The sequence below is a fragment of the Nannobrachium achirus genome (assembly GCF_963921795.1).
Source record: "Nannobrachium achirus genome assembly, chromosome: 23".
Taxonomy (NCBI): Eukaryota; Metazoa; Chordata; class Actinopteri; order Myctophiformes; family Myctophidae; genus Nannobrachium; species Nannobrachium achirus.
In genome coordinates this window covers 18,038,979-18,043,669 of record NC_137830.1, presented here as the reverse complement: position 1 = coordinate 18,043,669, position 4,691 = coordinate 18,038,979, and positions in this window count along the sequence as shown.

Below are 4,691 nucleotides of genomic sequence, written 5' to 3'. Positions count from 1 at the left end.
CCTGCTCTGGTGCAGAGCAGAAGCCTTTGTATAAAGGGTTATGATAAAAGACAGATTTAACCCTATATGTGTTTTGGTCTGGATGACTCCTTTAACTGATGGTCTCAAATAGGACCTTCAGATCATGTTTAGTTGCTGGTTTGTAAAACAAAATCGCCAGTAATGCATCAAATGCAGGGACATGCTGGTCCCCTGATTCAGCCCGGGAAAAAGAGTTGGAGAGGCCCTCATTGCGCGCTATAGAGAGAGATCTCTCTCTATAGCGCTGCTGCTACTCAAAGATTTGTGACCAAGTGACAAGCCAGTGGGCCAATTACATTATTGGCCCACTGTTATACTTCGTCGTTGTTGGGTGGAAACCTTGTATGTCCAAAACCGTTGTTTTGTATTTATCATTAGTGAAAACAGCCGATCTACAAGCACACAACGCCTCGCACCGCGAGGCGTTGTGTGCTTGTAGATCTGCTGTTTTCACTACTTTTGTGCGACGGCCTTGTATGATGAAGCAGGGCTTTGCTTTGCGAAAAAATTTACAAATTTGAAACTTGGAGATACAAGGTTTCTGTGACGATTTACTTTGCCACCCAGCCCCCAAAGTGGAACAAAGGCCGACATTTTATTTTTATTTTTGGAGCTGTGTGCAGCTCCCTATACGTGGCTGTGTGGGTCTGTCTGTGTGTGTGTCTGTCTGTCTGTGTGTATGTAGCCTGACTTCGGCGCGTAACTAGTGCCGCACCATTTACGCCACTCACGCAATATATACATCAAAATGTGCGGCTCGGCCGGGAATGGTGTTCTATTACCTTTCGTTCCGATCCGCCTTACCATGCCGACGTAATCGGCAAAAAACGACGCTTAATTGTCCCCATTGACTTATAATGGGACAATGCAAGAAATCACTTTCAAGTATTTTTCTCTCGTAAACCATAGGAGCTACAGTTTCAAACCTCGGAGAGGAGATTCATAATGATTTTAAGAATGAATCGAAAAATAATTACATCACTCGGCCTCATGGTGGCGCTATAACGGCCCACTTTACGTTTTGCCCCGTAACTCTTGAACCGTAGATCGGAAAATTAAAATTCTTTTTTCCCTGGATTCCTTGGGTCAAGACGCATCTCCCCATATAGGCCACGCCCATTTGCGCCAGGATAGATTTTCCGCCATCTTGAATTTTCTCCAAAACACACTTTTTGCTCCTTTTCCTACATATTTTCTTCAAATGTCACAAAAATCGGTACACATGATCTACACACACACACACACACACACACACACACACACACACACACACACACACACACACACACACACACACACACACACACACACACATTTTAAATGCTTTATTTATGTCCACATAGGTACATAGTTTGCATGGACATAAATACTAATAGTGCAAAATTCCTCGGGAGACATTCAGTTACATTGTGACTGTGCACAGTGATCAGTATAACCTTATACAATTACAGCTTGCAACAGTAGCATTACAGTATTACTGTAAGAAAATAAATAAAGACCATGTCTACCTCATGGGTACAAAAAGCAGCGCCTCCTCCATATAGAGCGGCTACCAATAATGGCAGATATAGAGCAATATCTTGCTAACTGTTTGGCCTTCCTCTTTGAGAGACCAGCTATCTGAAGGCCCCTAACCACAAGCTTGTGAACATGTCCCAGGCTGCCAAATATAAACACAAGAAGGTTACACTTGTAGCCTAGCTGTAGGATGGTCTGCTTCAGCTGCTGGTATTTCAGCATCTTGGTTAGAAAGGCCTCCTCTAGACTGTAGTCAAAGGTACAGGCAACCTCTAGAATGAGCACCTCCCTCCTACTCTCATTAACCAACACAACATCAGGAGTGTTTGCTGAGATGTTAGAGAACACATCTGAATCATCATCACACAGACCAAACATAGTGGGCTTTACAGTAGAGTGCTTATACAGTGATGCAGAGGGACCAAAGGTAGAGCTAATATCTTTTGATAAAAGATCCACAATTCTGTCATGTCTACATATATAAAGCCCTTTGTACGCAAAGCATCCGTTTAGGATGTGAGCCATGGTTTCAGTGATCTGTGTGTGGCCATGGTGTATACAGTGAGGGCTGTGACTGTCAGGAAGCCAGATGGAGAGATTCAGCTTAGTTGGTAAAACCTGCAGTCTGGCTTTTAGAGTGAAGATGGTAATGCTCTCGTCCAGAGCTACATTCTTAAACACTGCATGGGAGACGCTATGATCTGCCGAGGTGAGACAGGCCAGCTTCCCCTGCAGTCTGAGCTCAGTCCAGTGTTGACGTTGACGTTGTTGTTGTGCTGACAGGAGATGACCACGGGCGTTGGTGGGTGGGAGTTCATGCTCTGCTCCACAGATGTTAATAGTGGCCCTCACAGAGATGTTAGGGTCAGAGATGATCCTCTCAGAGACATTAACAGACTCCGAGTTGGGCCCCACCCACTCCAGGGCCACGTTGGACCAGCCGCAGAGGTCGTTCAAGTCCGGCCAGTCAGACCACACCCCAAATCCTGGGGAGCGGGTGTCCAGCTTCCCACTGGGCTTCCTCCTGTAACCCAGGAAGTTTGGGTCCGACCCCCTCGCCAGGGGGACCTTGCGCCTTTGCAGGTCCAGGAACAGAGAGGCTCTGGCCTGCTCCCTGATGTGCTGGTCGTCACTGTTCAGCATGTTAAGAAGATGGCTGAGCCTCGTGGCAATGTAGGTCCACTCAAAATTGGGAACACCCAGACCACCCTCCTGCTTGGAGTGGAAAATGATGTCCCGTGTTGTGTGAGTGTTTAGTCCAGTCCATTGCCTCACCATATGCACGGTCTTATTATTCAGATCACAAAGAATATTGCGAGGAATATGTACATTGGAAAACAAATGCTGAACTTTAACCAGGGCTATCTGTCTGACTGCTTCAAGTTTCATGATGAGTGGCAGGGGCGATGCATTAATTAAGTCTAATCTGGTGGAATAATCAGAGATAATTGCATCGACTTGCTCCTTCCACTCCCCTGCCACGTTAAATTTATGACCCAGGTAAGTGTATGTCTCGTGTCTTGAGTAGACTCTCAGTGGCTTGTTGTTAACTGTAAATAAGGGATCGACCTCAAATTTTGCTCGATACCAGCGGTTCCCCCCAGACCGTCTTTCATAAAAAACTGCACATTTTGAATCTTTGACCTCTAATCCAGACCACTCTAAGAAGGAGTCGGTTCTGGAGAGCATGGTGTTTATGACTTCCTCCTGTCTGGAGGCTATTACCACATCATCTGCATACCCCTGAACGGGGTTGGGGGAGATTACATTTAGGGGAGCACAATCACAAAGCCACTTTAACCATGGGTTAATAGCAAGTATAAAATGTACTGCGCTCCATGGACAGCCTGTCTTTATACCTACTTGGAGAGAGATTGGGTCTGTGAGCTGTTTGCCACAAATCACCTGTATGTATGAACCAGAGTACACATCCCTAACTATGTCATAAAAGACCTGGGGCAGATGTATTACCTCTAAGGCTTTCAACATGACATTATGAGCTAGGGTACCAAAAGCATCAAGAAAATCCAGAAAGACTGCGTAGAATTTACTAGATTCGTGTTTGAAATCATCAATACTTGTTTTGAGACAGAACACATGTTCATTCATGCCTTGCCTATATAGGCCTTTTGCTTAGGAGACAGGATGTTTTCATCTACTAGCCAAGGCAGAACACGGGCAAGAATACATTTCATAAACACCTTGTAGATGGTGGGAAGGAGTGATATGTCTCGCCAGGTAGATGGATTGTCCGGAATATTGTCCTTCTTGGGGATTCTGTGGACAAGAGCACCCTTCCAGGACTCAGGTACTCTTTTGTTCTCCAGGCAGGTATTAAAGATTGATGTTAAAATACCTGGCTGTGTGGCCTTGAGAGACTCATATGTAACACCATCCATGCCACTTGATTTATTGTTGGGTAGATCGCGCAGCACAGACTCCACCTCACCGTGCGTAAAATGCGCAATGCTGGGGAGGCTGGCTGGCTCCGTGTTGGGAACAGCGTTGTGCCATGGTGGTGGGGGGAGGGGGTCGCCAATGCGCGTCTCCCCCTGACACTTCTGCTGGTAGTGTGACTGCACTTGTTCGCAGTTACTGGGGCACGGAGGGGGGTTTGGGTATTCGCTGTTGTTTAAAACAATCTGAATGGCTTTGGATCGTTTACATTGCCAGAGGTAGGACAGTTTGTTACGGCTCACCTTCCTCCTCCGTGCGTCGCCTCCCGCGGCCGCTGGTGTGATTGACGACTGCACTGTCTCTCGGAGGAACCGCAGTTGTGATTCAATCCAAGTAGTGATCAGCGCTGGTGTTATTGCCTCGGGGAATGGATCTTTCACCGGGAACTTTCTCAGAACTCGAGCGACGTATTTTAGAAGAGGAAAGCCAAGCGGGTGTCCCCAGTGACTGACTGTGGTGAAAACACCGTTCCTAAAGAATATTCCATTCAGTAGAGTTATGAGTCGTATCCAACATCTAGGATCTCCAGATGAAAGGTAGTGGTGCTTCTCGTCACGTTGTTCTGAATCTAGGCTCTTCCTGAAGGCTCTCTCGCGGGTCTGGAAGTCCGACCACTGCTGCTCATTCAGGGGCTGTACTGTGTCGGAGAAGTCTGTCTGTGGGAGCAACACCAAGCCCAAGCCGACCGGCGTTGG